This window comes from Acinonyx jubatus, chromosome A3, assembly GCF_027475565.1.
Source record: "Acinonyx jubatus isolate Ajub_Pintada_27869175 chromosome A3, VMU_Ajub_asm_v1.0, whole genome shotgun sequence".
Lineage (NCBI taxonomy): Eukaryota > Metazoa > Chordata > Mammalia > Carnivora > Felidae > Acinonyx > Acinonyx jubatus.
In genome coordinates this window covers 12313827-12335124 of record NC_069388.1, presented here as the reverse complement: position 1 = coordinate 12335124, position 21298 = coordinate 12313827, and the positions used below count along the sequence as shown (strand labels likewise).

Below are 21298 nucleotides of genomic sequence, written 5' to 3'. Positions count from 1 at the left end.
GAGACTACATTTCCCAGAGAGCCCCGCGTGGCGCGGGAGGGAACGGGAAGTGCCACCGGCACAGTGCGCAGGCGCGAGAGCCTCCTCTGGTTATATAAGAGAGGTCTAGGGCGTTTCTCGTTCCTTTGCGTCTTTGGCCCTGGTTCTCCCTCCTCGTGTTGGGTCCTACCTCATCCGACCCATCCGATGAAGTCTGGGCCCGGAAACTCGGGTTTGCTACTGTGTGTGGTGAGTGGAGATCCTGTTGTTTTCTCTTCGAGATCTCTGTTCCTCCTTTTTCCTCTTTGCTGTCGCCCCTGCCCGGTCTCTCTCTACTGACCTTAAATGGGCCTTAAGGCTTTGAGGAGACGAGTTTAAACTGGGAAAAATCCGCGCCTGCCCGCGGACCTGAGGAGTCCTTGGCTGGTGTAAATGATGACTTCGCTTTTTTCCCCATCAGATCGACAATGGTGATGTCTTTGAATACTTGCCAGTTAGTTCTGATACACCGGCCTCACGAGGCCCGGCCATGTTCTTTTCCAACCGTGGGAAGGATGGCGATTGATGCCCCTTTTTTGGTTCGCAGGTTAGCGCGATCAGAGGGTACCGAATGGATCTTGGAGGAGGGAGGCACTCGCTGCTGGGCCTCCAAGAGACCCCCACGTAGACGTCTCCAGCCTTCGGTCTCCTGACTTGGGGTAAGCATAGGTCTCCTGGCCTATTGTAGGAAATGCGTGCTGTGGGGAGCCTTTTCACCTGCTAAGCAGACTTCGGGGGAAAGAAATGAAGATTTTAATTTTTGACAGAGCGTGAGTGGGGGAGGAGCAACAGAGAAGACAGGATCTGAAGCGGGCTCCGCGCCCATTGCAGTGAGCCCCATGCAGGACTGGAACTCGCAAACTGAGTCGTGACCTGAGCCAAAGTAGGATGCTCAATGGACTGAGCCACCCAGGTGCCTCTCTCTGTCTTTTTTAATGTTTATTTTGAGAGAGCATTCCCCTGAGTGCAGAGCCAGATGAGCGACTTGATCTCATGAATTGTAAGATCATGGCCTGAGCAGAAATCAGGAGTTAAGAGGCTCAGCTGACTGAGCCACCCAGACGACCCAAGGAATGATCTCTTTAAGGTGAATAGATGCTAATTTTTTAAGGCTTATTTTGAGAGTACGTGGGAGTGGAGGTGAGACCAAGAGAGGGGGTAAGAGAATCCTGACTGAGCCACCCCAGGGCCCCTAGCTCATTGTTAAATGCCTTAGTGCTCCTGAAAGCACATTTTTGGGTCCCATTTCTTCACATGTGATGTGGGTTTTTTGGTTTTCATTTTTGTGATACACCGTTGTGTGCACTTAGATTTCCAAGTGGATGGATAACACGAGCATGGGGCAGCCTAGTGCGGTGGAGGCCGAGGCTGTGTGTGCTGGTGGTAAAAAGGGTTCACCTAAGGCAGAACAAGGGAGATGGAATACACTGCAAGGGAGAGACTGGCAGGAGGCAGTGCGGGGGTGGGGGTGTAGTTACAAGAGACTTTAAAATTCTAAGTAGTCTCTACACCCTTTGTGTAGCTTGGATTCCCGACTCCAAGATCGAGTCAGTCACATGCTCTACCAACCCAGCCAGCCAGATCGATGCCCACATAAGGATTTTTTTTTATTTTTAAAGCAAAGCGAAGTGTGTTGACCTAGACGCTCAAGCTAATCTTGCACTGTGTACCCTTTAAATTCACTTGAGTCCAGGAATGACCTCTTAAGGGTAGGACTTAACTGGGGGGACAGATTTTTCTTAAAACTTGCAGTCCCAGAGTGTTTCTGTAAGTACACCCTCAGAAAGCAGGGGTGTCTTAGTTGTTACTGCCAACAGAATACAGGTGTGCTCAAACGTTGACTATGCAGGTGTTAGAAGTAGATCAAGCAAATATTCCTTGTTCAGTCCTTTTTCTGCGAGAACAAGAGCTCCCTGCTGGCATATATGATGACTGAACTTTTTTCCCCAACAGATCGACCATGTTGATCTAACTTTTCTAAGCCAGTTTTTGTCTGATATGCCAGTTGGAGCAGCTCCTCTATTCCCCACACCCTTGGGCATCTAGCTGATTGGGACCTCCTGTTTTTTTTTCATCTCAGATTTACTGTTGGCAGAAAGCAGGCTTCCAAGTGGACCAGGAGTGGGAAGGGCTTGGTAAGTGATGTCCACGTGGCTGAGTAGACACAGGATCTGGAGAAGGGAGAGGTAGTAACTGCTTTTCTTTTAAATTGTAAGTGATCTCTACACCCAGCATGCAGCTCAAACTCAGGACACTGAAATCAAGAGTTGCATACTCTTCCGACTAAGCCATCCAGGCACCCTACTTTCACTTTAATTTCAAATGTGGGGATTGCCCTCCTCGTGTTCTGTTCTAACTCAAATTTGGCCATTGCAGCTGATGACATAACTTTTTTCCCCATCAGATCGACCCTGTTGATCTAACTGAACCATTAGCCAGTGTTTTGTCTGATGCTTTGGCCCCAGAGATAACTTATCTCTATCCTTCTATGTGGGTTTTGTTTTTAGTGGGGTTTGAGCTTGCTCTGCTTTTTTCCTCCCAGGAATTGGGTCCTTTATTTTGGTTTTATCTGCTAACTTCTTACAGGTCCGCAGCCCTGTGAAGCACAGGGCAGTAAGTCGATTGATGTAGACTGATCTGCTTGTTTCAGTCTGTCCCATAACAGGTGAGGTTTCTGCAAATGGCATTATTTGTCAGTCCCCTTGTAAGAAGGTTAAATGTGCTTCTCCCCCCGCCGCCCAATAGTGGTGTTGCATTTGCCCACTAGGGAATAACCTAGGAACCTATTTCCCAAGTGGGTGTATAAAACAGGAGGGGAGAATTGAAGACTGTTAACCTATTGGTACTGCTAGGTCTTGGAAGAAGGGAAAAAATGAAGTTAATTCTGTCTGTCTTGGCAGAAAATACAAAAAAGCAGGAAGCTCCAGGTCATGTTTCAATTGGGATTCTTCTTTGTAAGAAAATCCTTGCTGCATGGACCTCCTCTTGAACGTGGCAGCTTGCTTCTAGAATGTTTGGTACTTATTTGTACATCCACCTAGTTCCTGAAGTCTTAACCAGATGTCTCATATCCTAAACAAGGAGCATTTTATATCAGAATTGAATGTCAGTATTACTGATTGTAATCTTTTTTTTTTTTTTAAGGACTTTCTCAACTGGAGTTTGAATACAAGCCTCGAAAAAGATTGGCCTTGACCTTGTGCTTTTCTGAGAAAGGATAATTAATAGTTCTGGATGAATCAGTCTCACAAGGCTTTTGTGTAACCTGAAGACTGTCTAGGGGCCTGTGTGCATTTTGAAGAATAAAGAATTATTGTTGAACTGTGGTAAAATTTCTAACTTGTATCTTCCCAATCTGGAGTAAGAAAATAAAATTCTTCAAATAAAAATGCTCTTATAGTTGGTTAACAGATAAACCTTGAACCCAGGGGTAATTAACAAAACGTCTACAGGGGTCAAACTCCAGGGACAGAGCAAATGGAGGGCAGATCCCAAACTTGGACAAGTAGATTCTTTGCTTTATAGGTGACTTAATGAGATTAGTAAATGGGATTGGGGCTATACTTGATTTGGAAAATAGCAGACTGGCCAATTTTCCTTCTCCTTTGTCTCCTCCTAGTGTTCCTTCCCCTTGCCCAATAATTGTAACATGTCCTAAGAGTCCATCTAACCTGAGAAAGATGGCATTCCACACTGGGCCATTTCTATTGTGCCTTATATGCTAGCTCTTGGTATTTACTCCGGTGATCACCTCTCCTTGAGTGTGTTGGACCTAGTGATTCCAGTGACTAGAAAACCACAGAAGAGGGTAGGTCACTGGAGATTAGATTCCTGATTTGCTAATTCTCTGGCTAGTTCCCTTCATATCTGTCTTCGGCTTGCTTGCTTTGTTGAAGCAAGCTCTCCTGTGAAACATCTATGCAACAAGGTGGACTCCAGCCACGGACTGAATTGGGGAGCAGATCCTTCCCCAGACAAATTCTAAGATTAAGTCCCTGAATTCAGCCAGCTGACCTTCCTGAATTTGTCAGCACATTAGAAACTGGTCCCCAAGCTACATTTCCAGACTTGTGTTGCCCTTCCTGTATTCAGTTTAAACTTCAAAAGCTGAACTGATCCCCACCCCACTGCCCCTCCCACAGTCCTATCCCAGGTATTGGCAACACCTTCAGTCTAGTTGCTCAGGCTGAAAACCTTGGGAATTTACCCTTGACATTTTGCTTGTGTGAATCCTATTGGTTTCTGCCTCCAAATTACATCTGAAGTTTGCCCCTCTTACCATCTGTTTCTGTCACTGCTGATTCAAACCATCCTCCAAGCTTTCATTACTGTCCTTTCTACTACCACTCCCCCTTAAGATCTGTTACGCAGCTGGAGTGATCTTGAAAACCAAAGAATCACTCCATGTCCAGCGTCCCCACCTCACGCAGAGTAGAAGCCAGTCAGCAGCCCACACCATCTTCCTTGATTTCTGACCTCCCATCCCTTTGTCTCAGCCATCAAACTTACTTCCACTTAAGGATCACTCCTACTTCAGAACATTTGGACTTGATGTGCCCTCTGCCTGGAGTGACCAATCCTAGCCTCCATATCTTTGCCTGGTTCACTCCCTTGTCTCAATCAGCTGTTTATTCAATGTCACCCTCTCTGGGGACCTATCTAATCTGTTCCCTTTCTATTCCTTTACCCTGTATTTTATTTTCGTATTACTACTGCCTAATAAATAGTACCTATGCATATGTGACATTTTTAATATATATAGTGTGTGTATATATATATATATGATATAGTATGTGTGTATGTATATATATGTATATATACATAGTATGTGTATATAGTGTATTGTCAGTGTTCCCTCACCCCCGCCCCTATTAAACCAGAACTCCATGTAAGTAGCAACTTTCACTTTGTAGCCCCTCCACAGCAAGTGGCACAGTCCCTGGCATGTGGTAGGCCACTCACTAAATATTTGTTAAATGAAAGAATGAATCACACACTTCGCCTTTTGGCTGGACTGTGCTAAAGCACTTGACATGCACACTTTGTTACTCATCACAACAGCCCAGTGAGGAGAGACCTGGCATGATTCTTACCCCAATTGTACAGGTGGGGGAGTGACGCTCAAAGAGTCAGTTCCCCAGCTCTATACAAGAGACAGAATTGGGTCACCAACTGATGTGTTTGATTCCAAAGCGCCCCTCCTTTTTCCTCTCCAACTTATTGTCTTCTACTAGAACAGGAGGGTTTTCTGTTCTTATCCTCTGCAGTTTCCAGACCTATTCCTTGCATAGTAGGTGCTCAATAAGGCAAAAATGGCCAAATGATTCCTTTGGTCATTGAATTATCACTCACAGACTGGCAGCATGAAGACATAATCCATTCCATAAGTATTGAGTACCTACCATGTGCCAGGCTCTGTTCTAGGTGTGAGAATATATAGTGTGGGGGTGGGGGGGGGGGGGGCGGTATTGCCAATGTGGAAAATGAACTTGCCAATGGAGGGAAGAAGAATAAAAAATAATAGTGTGTTGGGGTGCTTGTGTGGCTTAGTTGGTTGAACTCTTGGTTTCAGCTCAGGTCACAACCTTGTGGTTCGTGGGATGGAGCCCTGTGTCGGGGTCTGCTGACAGTGTGGAGCCTGTCTTTCTCCCCACCTCTCTGCCCCACCCTCGCTCATTCTCGCCCTCTCAAAGTAAAAAACTTAAAAAAAATAGTAGCCTGTTATTTAATGATGAATACAATAGAGAAAACCCATTACAGTGGGGAAAAGGGATAAGAATGGAAATGTCAAGGTGGACATTTGGGTACAGAGCTGAATTAGATCAGAGGGTAAGTTGTGTGAATATCAGTGGGATAGTACATTGCAGGCCAGTGCAAAGGCCTTGAGGTAAAAACATGCCTGTTGGTTGCTGTGTTGAGAGTAGAAAGGAGGCCAGCGTGGCTTTGAGTGGAAAATTGGAAGGTCTGGTCATTGTGGACTCATTTTCCTATCTGGTAATAATGACTGTGGCTGAATAACATCCATCCCTTTGGGCAGGGATGCCCTTGCGCTTTCCAGGTCACCACAGGTCTCACCATGGTCTGCTTCCCTCTTAGGTACCGGCCCCTGCAGTAATAATCATAGTAACCACGGCTAACATTTACTGAGCCCTCACTATGTGTTAATTACAGTTCTTTACATGTAATAAAATATTCTTCCAACAACCCTGTGAGGCAGGCTGTGTTATTAACCTCATTTGACAATTGAAGGAATGGTCTCAGGTGAAACAACTTGCCCAAGGTCAACACAGCTGGTAAGAGTGGCAGAGCCAGGATTCGAGCCCTGTCCGTCTGGCTCTTAAGTGCAGCCAATAGCTCGTATGCCGCCTAATGGATGTAGGAAAGAGTCAATTTTTGGCTCTTAAAAGTTCAAATGCTTTTGCTGGGTTTCCTTGTTGGAAGAAGTGGCCCCAAATGCCTGCCAGCTAGGGACCAAAGAAGCTCCTGAGAGATCTCCCACCCACCTTGTTTCTTGGGTTTGCTGTCACTGCTTCCCTGAGCTCCAGGGCCAATGGTAGGTCTTGGATACCCGAATTCTGCATCCTGTCTCCCTAGCTTCAGTCCCACCAAACAGTTGATGCTTCAGTCTTATTTTACTTCTCTGTCCTAGCAGAGGGATCTGGCAAATAACTTCACCTCTACAAGCCTCAGTTTCCTCATGTGTGAAATAGGGGTTCATAACAATATCTACTTCCGATAATTTGTAAGGTTCACTAAACTCATGTCTGCAAAGCATTTAGCCCAAGGCCTGGAAAATAGTAGGGATGCAATACATATCTAGTGAATAAACAAATCTTCCTGCCACACTGAGATGGGAGGAGGTCTGTGTTAGGGTACTATAGGGATAAATGTGTTCATTGAGTGCTTATCATGTGTGATATTTTGTTAATTATTATTTAATCTATATCCCAACCCTGCTTGTTATTACCCCATTTTATTTTTATTTTTACTATCCCATTTTAAAGACAGGAAAACTGAGGCTCAGGGAGGTTTACCAGCTTACTTGAGGTTACACACCTTGGGAGTGACAGCTAGGATTTGAACTCCATCCTGGGCCCCTAATTTCTATGCTCTACTGTCTTGCAAGGGCTTTTGCTTGAGACCCTCACTAGCTGCATTAATGGAATCACAAGCATTTCTGGGAGGCTGTGGGGAAAGATAAGGACCCACAGATCATCTTGCAGAATTCCAGCAAGGAGATGGTATTGTCTCCCCCACACCTCACTTTTTGTTGTCCGGGAACAGAGCAATTTTATAAATGGTTCTGAGTCTGGGACTAGTCCTGACCCCTGGCATACAGCCTGTGACTTCTACCAATCTCCCATCTATAAAATGGGTATAACATTACCTTCCTCTTCAGAATCTGTGAGGATCAAATGAGATAATGTCAAAATGCTTAGTATAGCCTTGGCACAGGTTAAGTGTTCAATTAGTTATAACCATCTTCACCCAAGTAAAAAGGAATAAACTTGTGATACAGGTAACAATTTGGATGAATCCCAAGATATGCGGAGTGAGGGAAACTAGCCTCAAATGGTTACATACTGCATGATTCTATTTATTTGATATTCCTGGAAAGAAAAAACTATAGTGATGGGGAACAGTGGTTGACAGAATTAGGATGAGTAGGGGATGTGAATATAAAGGAATAGTACAAGGAAGTTTTGGGGTATCCTTATTGTGGTGGTGGTAACATGACTTTATACATTTTTTAAAGTTTATTTATTCTGAGTGGGGGGCGGGGGAGCAGGGAGTGGCAAAGAGAGGGAGAGAGAGAGAATACCAAGCAGGTTCTGCACTGTCAGTGTGGAGCTGATGCAGGGCTTGAACTCAGTGAAACCATGACCTGAGCCAAAATTGAGTCAAAACCAGTTGCCCCTATACATATGTCAAAGTTTGTAGAACTGTGCACCAGAAGAAAAACTAAAGTCAACCTTATTGTATGATAATATTAAAAAATATTAACAACAGGGGCACCTGGGTGGCTCAGTCAGTTAAGCATCTGACTCTTGATTTCGATCAGGTAATGATCTCATGGTTCGTGAGTTCGAGCCCCGAATCAGGCTCTTTGCTGTCAGCATGAAGCCTGCTTCAGATCCTCTGTCCCTCTCTCTCTCTGTCCCACTCCTGCTTCCACATGCATGAGTGCTCTCCCTCCCTCTCAAAATAAATAAACATTAGAAATATATGTATTAAAAAACATGGGCTGTAGACTTGCATTTCTTGGGTTTGAATCATAGCTCTGCCCTTTATTAACCATGCAGATTTGAGCAAATGATTCACATCTCTGAGCCTCAGTTTCTTCATTTGCAAAGTAGGAACATGGATGGTATCCAGTCTTTGGGGATCTTTTGAGGCATAAAAGAACACATAACTCTGCTTGGAATATGGAAAGAACTTCTCACACGCTTGTTATTTTTTAGTTTCTTTTAATCTTCCTCTTTTCTCCTTCTAGATTTTGTCTACCTCATTTCTAATTATGGCTACACAATTGCCAGGGAAGATGGAGAGGGGTGCCTTCCAGGACTTGCAACTCCAGCCTGTGTCTCTAGGCGGCACTGTGGGCACATATTTCTCCAACTGGTGGGAGCAAAGCCTCCACCCTTGTGCTGGGAAGAAGGAAGATGGCCTGGTAGTGAGTGGCCTTGCAGATGGGCGAGCTTTTCAGATCGTGCAGCTAGCACTTCTGGGGTCGAGTGCAGCAGCGAAGCCTGAGAAAGGGCACATTCTCCTGGCCTGAAACGTGGGCTACTAATGGTGCTACCACTAGACTCACGCAACAAACCAGCCAGAAACAAGTGTACCCACAATCCCTTCAATCTAACACATCAGTGATCAGTTTTCACTTTCCCACGTTCCCTTCTGTCCCCATTATGTTATCATAGGAGGGTGGCTAGTAGCAGCACGGCTGGAGCTTCCCATTCTCAAAGGAAGCCAGAAATCCTTAAACTGTTCTCAACCGATTCCAATTTTACTAACTGCAAAGACTTAGAAAATGCACATGTATGGGCCTCAGATGTCCAGGAGGCTGCCAGTTTGAGCCTGTGTCCACAGGCTCGGTTTGGGCTGTGTCCCTTCAGGACCGCCCTCATCATTCCTGAGCCCGATAAAGCACCTGATGCCCTGTTAAATGTGAATTTCAGATAAATAACAAATAATCTTTTAGTGTAAGTGCATCCCATGCAATATTTGGGACACAGTTAAAATTGTTCGTTGTTTATCTGAAATTCACACTTGACTGGGCATTCTGTATTTTTTTTTTGAACTTTATGTATTTATTTTGAGAGAGCAAGAGAGAGCTAGAGCACATGCACAGGGGAGGGGCAGAGAGAGAGGGAAACAGAGAGAGAATCCCAAGCAGTTTCCGCACTGTCAGTGCAGATCCTGATGTGGGGCATCATCCCATGAGCCTGTGAGATCATGACCTGAGCCGAAATCAAGAGTCAGTGGCTTAACCGACTGAGCTACCCAGGAGCCCCAGGCATTCCATATTTCTATTTGCTGAATCTGTCAACCTAATTCCTTGGGGGCACCTGGCTTGGGAACATGGCATCTACTCTTTAAGATGAAGATTTGATGGACTTTGTATGTTCCGAGTAACTCATTTCTCCGTCAACTTGGGTATTTTCCTTCAAGATTGTCTGGTGTGGGTGGGAGGGGGTGGGAATTGGGTTTTTCGGGTTTTCCCAACAGTTTCTAAACTGGCTTCAAAGCCTGGGTGGATGGAATTGGCAGGCCCCGTGGCCCACCCATTGGACAGGTCCCCCAATCAATTCCTCCCAAGTTCCCAATGTTAATTAATTGCTGATCTATTTAGAAGGTGACTGTCTTTCCTTTTATCTGTTAGTCACGGCAGAAACAGACCATCTTGGGCTTATTTATATCTGTGGTTTTTTTAAAAAGAGAGAAAAGGAGGAATCTGGATCCTCTCACTTGGCAGGCTCATTTAAACAAATGGTCCTTTTGCTAAAACAGACCTGTACCACGGGGCCACAGTTTGCAGATGGGAAGGCTTGGGTTGGGGGTGGTCCTAGCAGGTGAGAGCTTTTCTTTTTTCTCTCCAGTGTTAAAGTGGCAGTTGGTGCCGTCTGGAGTTCTGACATCAATTTTGGCTCTGCCTAGGTTGACCCGATGATTTTACAGCAAGAGGAGCTATGTACAAAGTGTGGTGGTATTTGTCATAGTACCTGATGCATAGAGAGCATACCTCTCTCTAAGCCCCATTACTCCCTACTCAAGTCATTCTTGTCATGACCATCATCTGTAATTGTCATTTATTGAAATGTCCTGCCGGGCTCCACACTAGGTACTTCACATGTTATAATTTATTCCCTACCTCAATTCTACAAAGGAGGTAATATTATCATCCCGACTTTATGGATGAGAAAATGGAGCTTTCTCCATTTTCTCCAGGGAGGGGGAGTGATTTACCTAAGCCAAACAGGTAGTTAATGGCTCTGCCAAGGTCTTCCCTTGCCTCCTCACCCTAGTCTACCTTGCTCAGTGCTCCTGGAGCATGGACAGCTAGAGCCCGTGCTGGGAGCTTCAATAGGAGATTGGAAGGGGGAGTGGTAATTGAAGTTGAGCTGGCCATTCCCCTGGCCTCACCCTGCAGGGTGCTTCTCCACCTAACTCTTCTTCCGGGTTATGGTAGCTTCTCCTTCCCTGGCTCCTTCACCCCCGTAGGGGGTGCCCCCTTCTATTTCCAGCTCCAGCGTTCCTCACTAGCCCTGGTGGTTTCCTTATATTCTGCACACACACTTGCGGTATTCTCTAAATACAGTCTGCCGGAATTGTTCTCCTTCCAAGGGGCTATGACTGGTACAGAGGCAGAGCTGGGATTCGAACCCAAGGACTCCAAAATAACCTCTTTGCCAGTGGTCTCCCAGAGATCCTTGCAGATTGCTCCTTCCAGGCACCATGTCTGCCTTTGGCACAGACCATAATCTGCTCTCATTTCTAGCATTTTCCCACAACAATTGCAGGCAATGTTGTTAAATGTACTTTCTATGCCTGCCAGTGTATATTAAAAACATACACACAAACTGATGCTAGTTTTATATGATGTGTTTTGAGGAGCGAGCTCCTAGTGAATACTTGCACTCCCTCCCCCATGTGCTTGATTAGAATCATTTCAGGACCAAATCATTGAGCTGAGCCAAAGAGGCAACAAGAAGGATAATTATCCATCAGTTTCTGCCCTAAAATAGCTCACAGCCAAGTCACCAACTCCCTGGTTAATTTTTCGGGCTAGACTATCATGGGGGATAAAACCAAACATGTGGTTTCCAAATCCTATCCTCACATTTGGAAACAGGGACACACACACACACACACAACACACGAATTAAAACCATATATGTTAATCAACACCCAGAAAACAAATAATCCAATTAAAAAATGGGCAGAAGACATTAACAGACCTCTCTCTAAAGAACACATCCAGATGGCCAATGGATACAAGATGCTCAACATCACTCATCATCAGGGAAATACAAATCAAAACTACAATGAGGTATCACCTCACACTTGTCAGAATGGCTGAAATCAACAATACAAGAAATAACAGGTGTTGGGAGAGGATGTGGAGAAAGGAGAACCCTCTTGCATTGTTGGTGGGAAGGCAAACTAGTGCAGCCACTGTGGAAAACAGCATGGAGGTTCCTCAAAAAGTTAAAAATGATCCAGTAATCATACTACAGTGTACCCCAAAATACAAAAACATGAATTCAAAGGAATATATGCACTCCTATGTTTATTGCAGTATTATTTACAGTAGCCAAATTAGGAAACAGCCCAAGTGTCCATGATTGATGAATGAATGGATATATATAGATATATATAGATAGATAGATAGATAGATAGATAGATATAGATATATATATACACAATGGAATATTATCCAGCCATAAATAAGAATGAAATCTTGCCATTTGCAACAACACGGATGGAGCTAGAGAATATAATGCTAAGTAAAATAAGTCAGTCAGAGAAAGACAACTACCATACGATTTCACTCATATGTGGAATTTAAGAAACAAAAGAGCAAAGGAAAAAAAAGAGAGAGAGACAAACCAAGAAACAGGCTCTTAACTATAGAGAACAAACTGATGGTTACCAGAGGGGAGGGGGGAATGGGTGAAATAAGTGATGGGGATTAAAGAGTAGATTTATGATGAGCACTGAGTAATGCATAGAATTGTTGAATCGGGGGCGCCTGGCTGGCTCACTCAGTAGAGTGCAACTCTTGATATCAGGGTTGTGAGTTCAAGTCCCATATTGGGTGTGGAGCTTACTTTAAAAAAAAAAAAAAAAAGGACGCCTGGGTAGCTCAGTTGGTTAAGCGTCTGACTTGGGCTCAGGTCATGATCTCGCAGTTTGTGGGTTCGAGCCCCACATTGGGCTCCGTGCTGACAGCTCAGAGCTTGGAGCCTGCTTCGGGTTATGTGTCTCCCTCTCTCTCTGCCTCTCCCCGTTTTGTGCTCTGTTTCTCTCTCTCTCTCTCTCTCTCTCTCTCTCTCTCTCAAAAATAAACATTAAAAAAAAGAATTGTTGAATTGCTATATTGTACACCTGAAGCTAATATACACTATGTTAACTATGCTGGAATTAAAAAAATTAATAAAAAACATATATATTAGAGTTCAGGTGGGATATATACTCAAATATATTCTTATTAAAGGGGCATCTGTGTGGCTCAGTTGGTTAAATGTTTGACTCTTGATTTTGGCTCAGGTCATGATCTCACAATTCGTGTGTTCGAGCCCTGCATCAGGCTTTTTTTTTTTTTAAATGTTTTTATATTTTTGAGAGAGAGAGAGAGAGTGGGGGAGGGACAGAGAGAAAGGGAGGCACAGAATCCCAAGCAGGCTCCAGGCTCTGAGCTGTTAGCACAGAGCCCGACGCAGGGCTTGAACTCATGAACTGTGAGATCATGACCTGAGCTGAAGTCAGAGGCTTAACCCACTGAGCCACCCAGGAGCCCCCTTGCATCAGGCTTTTGACAGCACAGAGACTGCTTAGGATTCTCTCTCCTTCTCTCTCTGCCCCTCCCCACCTCAAAATAAATAAACATTAAAAAATGTTTATTATGAACTATGATAACATGCAACAACCTAGACTGATCTCAAGGGTATTATGCTTATTGACAAAAGTCAATTTCAAAAGATTGCATATGTATGATCATTTATATTACATTCTTGAAATGACCAAATTGCAGAGGTGGAGAACAGATTAGTGGTTGCCTGGGTATAGGGACTGGGAAGAGGAGTGTAATCCCAAGTGGATACCACAATGGAATTCCTTTGTATCTTGTTTGTGGTGGTTACATGAATATATGAATCTATTTATCATGAATAAAAACATATAGAATAATACTTGTGTACACGCATACACAAATAAAGATACAAAAAACTGGTGACAACAGAATGAGGTCTGTGGTCTAGTTAAACGTATTGTAACAAAGTTCATTCCCTCATTTTTATATCCTACTACAATTATACAGGATAGCACTCTTGGGGGAAGTTAGGTGAAGGATACACGATAGTCTATGTACTATCTTGCAGCTTCCTGTGAGCCTATAATTATGTCAAAATAAAAAGTTTAGGGGCCCCTGGGTGGTTCAGACAGTTAAGCGCCCAACTTTGGCTCAGGTCATGATCTTGCAGTTCATGAGTTCGAGCCCCGAGTTGGGCTCTGTGCTGACAGCTCAGAGCCTGGAGCCTCCTTTAGATTCTGCATCTCCTTCTCTCTCTGCCCCTCCCCATTCGCACTCTGTCTCTCTCTCTCAAAAGTAAATAAACATTAAGAAAAAAATGTTTTTAAATAAAAAGTTTAAAAAAAAACTTTCATTGTTATCAGAGCAGAATAAGGGCATTATAGAAAGCCATAAATGTAGAACAAAAATAAATAAAACAGTATTACGTAACTCAGAAACTCCACTGTTAAACCTTATTGTATATCTTTCTAGATCTTTTATGTACTTATACATACTATATGTATTTTGAGGGGGGCTATTTTATTTTATTTTTTTAACGTTTATTTATTTTTGAGACAGAGAGAGACAGAGCATGAACGGGGGAGGGTCAGAGAGAGGGAGACACAGAATCCGAAACAGGCTCCAGGCTCCGAGCTGTCAGCACAGAGCCCGACGCGGGGCTTGAACTCACGGACCGTGAGATCATGACCTGAGCCGAAGTCGGCCGCTCAACCGACTGAGCCACCCAGGCGCCCCATGGGGGGGGGGGGCTATTTTAAAGAGGATAATATTTTAGAGCAGTTTTTGGTTTACAACAAAATTGAGAGGAAAATGCAGAGATATCCCATATGCCCTCTGCCCCCACTCATGCACAGCCTCTCATGAACCTACACCGACACATCATAATCACCTAAAGTCTGTAGTTTACTTTAGAGTTCTCTGTTGGTGTTGTACATTCCATGCGTTTGGACGAAAGTATAATGACATACAGTTGACTCTTGAACAACATGGGTTTGAACTGCATGATCCGCTTATACATGAATTTTTTACAGTATGGTACTGCAAATGTATTTTCTCTTCTTTATGATTTTCTTTTATTTATTAAGAGATGTACTTTATTTATTTTGAGAGAGAGAGAAACAGAGAGAGCATGACTGGGGGAGGGGCAAAGAGGGGGGGGGGAGAGAGAGAGAGAGAGAGAGAGAGAGAGAGAGAGAGAGAGAGAGAAAATTCTAAGGAGGCTCTGCGCTGACACAGTGCAGAGCCCAACACGGGGCTCGAACTCACGAACCGTGAGATCATGCCCTGAGCCGAAATCAAGAGTCAGACCCTTAACTGACTGAGCCAACCAGGTGCCCCAATTTTCTTACTTTTTTTTTTAAATTTACTTTTAAGTGATCACTACACCCAACATGGGCTTGAACTTACAACCCCGAGATCAAGAGTTGCAAGCTCCACTGGCTGAGCAAGCCATGGCTTTCTTATGATTTTTAAAAAATGTTTATTTATTTATTCTTGAGAGCAAGTGTAAGTGGGCAAGGGGCACAGAGAGAGGGAGACAGAGAATCTCAAGCAGGCTCCCCACTGTCAGCACAGAGCCCAATGTGGGCTTCGAACTCATGAACTGTGAGATCATGACGTGAGTTGAAACTAAGAGTTGGATGCTTAACTGACTGAGACACCCAGGTGCCCCTCTTATGATTTTCTTTTTTTTTAATTTATTTTGAGAGACAGAGAGAGAGAGAGAGAGAGAGAGAGAATCTTAAGAAGGCTCCACACTGTCAGTGCAGAGCCTGATTTAGGGCTTGAATCCGTGAACTGTGAGATCGTGACCTGAACTGAAATCAAGAGTCCAACACTTAACCGACTGAGCCACCCAGGCGCCCCATCTTATGATTTTCTTAATAACATTTTCTTTTCTTTATCTTACCTTATTGTAAGAATACATATATAATACATATACAAAGTAAGTGCCAATCAATTGTTTTATTAGTAAGGCTTCTGGTTCACATAGGCTATTAGTAGTTCAGTTTTGGGGGAGTCAAAAGTTATCCAGAGATTTACGACTGTGCAGAGGGTCAGTGCCCCTATCCCCTGCATTTTTCAAGGGTTGACTGTATATCCAACATTATTGTATCATACAGAGTATTTTCACTAAAAATCCTCTGTGCTCTGCCTATCCACCTCTCTCCTCACCCCACCGCTTGCAACCACTGATCTTTTCATTGTGTCCATATTTTTACCTTTTCCAGAATGTCATATTATTAGAATCATACAGTATGCTACATACATATAGTTAGTATCATCCAGCAATGTTTTGAGATGGGCTTCTTTGGCTTAGCAATATACATTCAAAGTTCCCTCCATGTCTTTTCATGGCTTGAGAGCTCATTTCTTTTTGGCAGTGAAAAATATGCCACTGTCTGGGTGTACCACAGTTTAGCAATCCATCAACTGAGTGACATCTTGGGTGCTTTCAAGCTTTGCCAATTATGAATAAAACTGCTATAAACATCCTTGTGCAGGTCTTTGTGTGAACGTAAGTTTTCAACTCCTTTGGGTCTTTGCAGGCAGAGCCTGTCTCCCACAATAGAGAGAAATGAAGCCAGGCACCCACCTTCCAAGCCTCACTGGCAGCTGAAGCATGTAGTCTAGTTCTGACCAATGAGTCACAAAGGAAGCTCAGCTGGAGGGCTCCTGTAGGCAGTGCCACGGCATCTTTTCATATGATTATTAGCAATGACGTGGTTTCATGCAGCGATCAGTTGGGGGAGGTGGCCCGTAGAAGGGTGCAGAAAATCCAAAGCCTGTGTGCTGCTGTATAGTTAGAGCAGTGCTTCTCAGACCCGACTGTGGACATCTTGTGAAAATGCAGATTCTGGCTCAGTAAGTCTGTGGTGGGGCCCAAGAGTCTGAATTTCTTGAGGTAAAGTTAATTCGTGTATCAGGACCCCCTACAAGAATGGAGGCTGTCCTACTGGCCCAGCCCAGGTCACGAATCCGGCCCGAAGCCAGCCTGCACTCACAGGAAGCACCTGTCAAGAAATCTAACACGCACCAGCCATATCCTTCAACTCTGCTTTAGTTAGCTTACCACACCCTAGAAATAGGACCTCCTAGCCCATCACCCTTCTGTTTCGAGTTGCCATTGCCTCTTCTAAGCTCTATAAAACTCGAGCTTGCCCCTAATCCCTTAGGAACAGTGCTCTGCTGCTTGCACTGTTTCCCTTTGAATAAAGGGCATTAGACATCATTTGAAACCAACAAGCTTCCCGGGGATGCCAATGCTGCTGATTGTTGGACCACAAATTGAACAGCAGGGTATTACATGCTTTTGACCACAAATCAGAGAGAACCCAATTATATGTGACTGAAACCAAAAGGAAAGACATTCCTGAGAAGGTCGTATAAGATTGGTCGACCCTGTAGTTCAGCAGTCTCTTCAGGGACTCAGGCTCTCTCCCCCTTCCTCTCCCCTACCCTGCTTGGTTTGTGTTTAGTCCTCAGGCTTGTTGTTTCAAGGTCATGAGGCAGCTCCAGGGGCCATGCCCAGACGCTGCTGGACTTCCAAAAGAAGAGAGCATCCCCTTCCATGCATCTCTCCATCGGTGAAAAAATATTACCTAGGACCCACACCCCCACCCCCCCACCCTCATCCCAGGGCTAGGGATTTGCACAATCCAGGGGTACCGTTTTAACAGACTACCTGAGTGCATCCCGGGAAGTGATGGGAAGTCTTCTCCTCGTGCCCGTTGGCCAGAAGTGTGTAATGTGTTCAAGCCTAAACCCGGATGTCAAGGGGAGAATTCCTGTGCTTGGCTTAGACCTGTAGCTCTCAAAGGAAGGTACTTAGAGCAATAGCATCAGCATCACCTGGGAAACTTGTTAGAAATGCAAATTCTTGGCTCCACTCCAGACCTACTGAGTTAGAAAGTGTAGGAGTAAAAGGCCCAGCAATAATTTCACAGGGTCCCCACGTGTTTCTGTTGCTGGGTCAGCCCTGGCTGCACATTAAAGTCATCTGGGGGGACACTTAAACGTACCTGCTAGATAAAATGCAAGATAATGTTTCCCTCTGGAGGTGGGCTGGAGTATAGACCTGGAAGGAGTGTGAGCAACTTGTCCTGATTTTCCCCGGGACTCTGTTTTGCTACTGAGAGTCCCATGTCCCGGAAAAACCCCTCAGTTCTGGATAAACTGGGATGGCCCATCACCCTACCTTGAAGGGACAAAATGGAACTTTGTGGGGTGCTCTGGGAAATGTTACGTTATTATCCGGGTGGTTACGTGGGTGTGTACACGTGTGTAAAAAATACTAAGCTATTCACCTGAAGTTAGTGTATTTTACTAAATGTATGTTATACCATAAAAAATAGTGATGTCCAGGCCATATTCCAGATCAACTGAATCGAAATTTCAGCAAAGGATCCTAGGTATTGGTATTATGGGAAACTCTCTTCAGGTGTTTTTAATGCCCAGCCAGGGTTGAGAACTAATGAGTTTAAATCACCAGAGATCTTGTTGAAACAGAAATTCTGGCTCAGTAAATCTGGGATGGGGCCTGAGATTCTGCTTTTCCAACAAGCTCCCAGGTGATGCCGAGGCTGGGCTGTGCTCTGGGTAGTGAGGGCCAAGTTGATTAAAAGCTTATCTTCCTGGGGCGCCTGGCTGGCTCACTCGGAAGAGCAAGGGACTCTTGATCTCTGGGTTGTGAGTTCGAGTCCCACGTTGGGTGCAGAGATTACTAACAATAAATAAAAACTTAAAAAAGATTGGAGGGCATTCCCCTGAAACATGTTGGTGCTAGTTACAGAGGAGGGAAAAAAGTTGGGGGGGGGGAGAGATGGACCAGCTGTGGGGTGCAGAACTCTTGTGGTGTAAAGGAACCAATGTTTAGGGTAAAGTTAGAAAGAATGGAAGGGCCCCGTGGGCAACCACACAAACACAGAAGCTCAGACAACTGTTCCCAACCACTGACATGCCAACACGTCCATATTTGCCTGAGTCCTGAACCTAGCAAGTCAGGGCCAGGAACCCCAGCCTGGGCTCAGCTGGCTTGTCCTAAAGTCACCCAGGAACCTATCCCTCTGGAGACGCCAAGTGCGGCAGCCAGAGGTGCTCTGTCCTTCTGCCCCGCAGACTCCATGGAGACCTGACATGGGACTGCCAATTGATTTAATTATCCAGATGGGAAGTTGGCAGGGGGAGCCCAGTCTTGGGCAGAGATTAATGACTCCATTATCTTCCTGGGCAATCATCCTGTCCAGGCCCCAGTCTGGAATGTAGATATTAGGTGTAAATAAAGTCCTGTTCTGAGGAGCACATTTTTCATTGTCTCCAGATGGGAACTTGCCCTCAGAAACCCTTGGCTCAAATCCAGCAGGTGACTTTGTTTGGCAGAATGACCTCGTCCATTTGGGGTCACCTGGGTGGCTCAGTTGGTCAAGTCTCTGATTTCAGCTCAGGGCATCATCGCCCAGTCTGTGGGTTCGAGCCCCACGTCAGGTTCTGTGCTGACAGCTCAGAGCCTGGAGCCTGCTTCACACTGTGTGTTTCTCTATCTGCCCCTTCTCCATTTGTGCTCTTTCTCTCTCTCAAAAGTGAATAAATAAACATTTTTTTTAAAGATAATAATAAATTGTTATTTTAAGCCTGCATATTCTGGGGTGGTTCATTATGCAGCAGTAGGTAATTGAGACAGGGGTGAAGGGAGACTGAGTAGCCTTCCTGCCCCCACCCAGAGCACAGTGCCCTGCAGCCCAGACCCGTGGGGAGAGGGGTGCCACCCCTCAGCTGGACAGCTCATTGCATTCTGATGGGTCCTTTTCTCCCTGCTACGAGGTGAATCAGCTTCTCTCTGTGCACACAAATGTGGCATCTGCCAAGAGCCCCACAGCCCCCAGGACCCTCACAAAAGGGCAGCATGGGAGGTTTCCTGGGAACTGGGTCACCAGTTACTTGGATGCTTCAAACCCGGCAGGACAGAGAGAAGCCACAAAAGCAGGGGGGCTGAAAACTACAGGAAGCTGCTGGTCCTCGTCATGGGGTATGCTCAGGGACATGCCATGGTCAGGAGTGGCTGCTTGCCCCCACTTGACCCTTACCTCGACAGAGACTGCCTCTCTTTCTCTCTCTCTGCCTCTCTTTATTGGTAGTGAAAACGTTTGTAAATCAATATTCTATATTATATCAATATTATATATAATATGCATATTATATATCTTTTATTATATGTGTAATTAAAATGCACCACCCCTTCCCACCCTTCCCACCCCCATTCAGTTCTCTAGAGGCAATCACTTTTTTCCCCACATTTATTTGAATAGGTAATATAGGCATGAGGTAAACATTTCCAAAAATACCACTTGGCTCCTCTCCCCAAAGGCAACCCTTCTTACCAATTGATTACATCCCCTTCCAGAGATATGCTTTGCATATGTCAGCATATAATATAAATATACTTTAACAACAGAAATGGTGACCTGTTACATTGCTATGCACCTTGCTTTTTTGCCTCACAGTGAATCTCGAAGATCTAACACATAAGTGCATCAACTGCTTTATTAATTTAGGAGACTGTACAATATCCCCTGATAGGGATGGATCATGATAGGTTTAACCAGCCCCTACTCAGGGACGGTGAGAGCGATGCCAACTTTCTGACATTACAATGAAGTAGCAAAGAACCTTGTTCTAATGTTTCCCTGCACATGAGTGCCTCTATCTGTAAGGATTCCTGAGTGAAAAGTATGTGCTCTTATAGTGTTGGTAGCTAATGACAAACCGTCCTCCAAAAAGATTGTATGGATGTACTTGCCCATCACCTTCGTACTCAAGGGTTCCTTTCTTCTCACCCTCCTCAATTCTATTTAAATAAAAACCAACCTTTCAGACCTTTGCTGGTGTCTCCGTACTTTGATATTTGCAGTGTCTTATTAGGAGAGCATCTTCACATGTTTAGTTGGCATGACAACCACTTCTAACCTTTATAGCTATTTCTTCTAGTTGTTATTTCCATATAGCTAAATAATGTACTTATGTGGACATTTGTTGATTTATCAGTTTAGACATTATCTATTGATTTTTGCCCCCAATACATGAGGATTTAGTTCACTTATAGTATCCCTGTATGTCTTTGTGCCCTTCCTTCCTCCTCCCTTTATTTATGAAAAATATTACTGACTTCACACTTTTCTTTTGGGGGTGCCTGGGTGGCTCAGTCAGTTAAGCGTCTGACTTTGGCTCAGGTCATGGTCTCGGGGCTCGTGAGTTCAAGCCCTGTGTCAGGCTCTGTGCTGACAGCTCAGAGCTTGGAGCCTGCTTGAGATTCTGTGTCTCTGTCTCTCTCTGCCCCTCCCCTGCTCACACTCAGTCTGTCTGTCTCTCTCTCAAAAATAAATAAACATTAAAAATTTTATTAAAATAGACTTCCATTTGTTAGAGAAGTTTCAGATTCACAGTACAATTGAACAAAAAGCACAGAGTTCCCATATAGCTCCTGCTCCCCACCCAGATTCCACCACTATCAACATCCCCCACCAAAGTGGTACATTTGTTACAATCATGAACCTACATGGACACATCATTATCACCCAAGTCCATAGTTTATATTATGGTTCAGTCTTGGTATTAGCAGTAGATTCTATGGGTTTTGACAGTGAATAATGACTTGTATCCACTGTTATAGTATCATACAGAACAGAATAGTTTTACTGTCTAAAGATCTTTCATTGCTCCTTTTCCCCAACCCTGGAAACCATTGAT

At 44.5% G+C, this 21298-nt stretch overlaps 1 long non-coding RNA gene and 3 other non-coding genes across 4 annotated transcripts; all 4 read left to right on the top strand.

The window, feature by feature from the left end:
* Positions 1-69: 69 nt before the first annotated feature.
* Positions 70-3407, top strand: LOC106986036 (uncharacterized). The gene is made up of 5 exons (XR_001432028.3): positions 70-228; positions 566-677; positions 2099-2153; positions 2605-2683; positions 3163-3407. It is a non-coding gene; the product is annotated as an uncharacterized LOC106986036 (long non-coding RNA).
* LOC113595807 (small nucleolar SNORD12/SNORD106) lies at positions 402-492 on the top strand. Its single transcript, XR_003416408.1, has one exon. It is a non-coding gene; the product is annotated as a small nucleolar SNORD12/SNORD106 (small nucleolar RNA).
* LOC113595801 (small nucleolar SNORD12/SNORD106) lies at positions 1934-2024 on the top strand. Its single transcript, XR_003416404.1, has one exon. It is a non-coding gene; the product is annotated as a small nucleolar SNORD12/SNORD106 (small nucleolar RNA).
* LOC113595802 (small nucleolar SNORD12/SNORD106) lies at positions 2385-2478 on the top strand. Its single transcript, XR_003416405.1, has one exon. It is a non-coding gene; the product is annotated as a small nucleolar SNORD12/SNORD106 (small nucleolar RNA).
* Positions 3408-21298: the final 17891 nt, after the last annotated feature.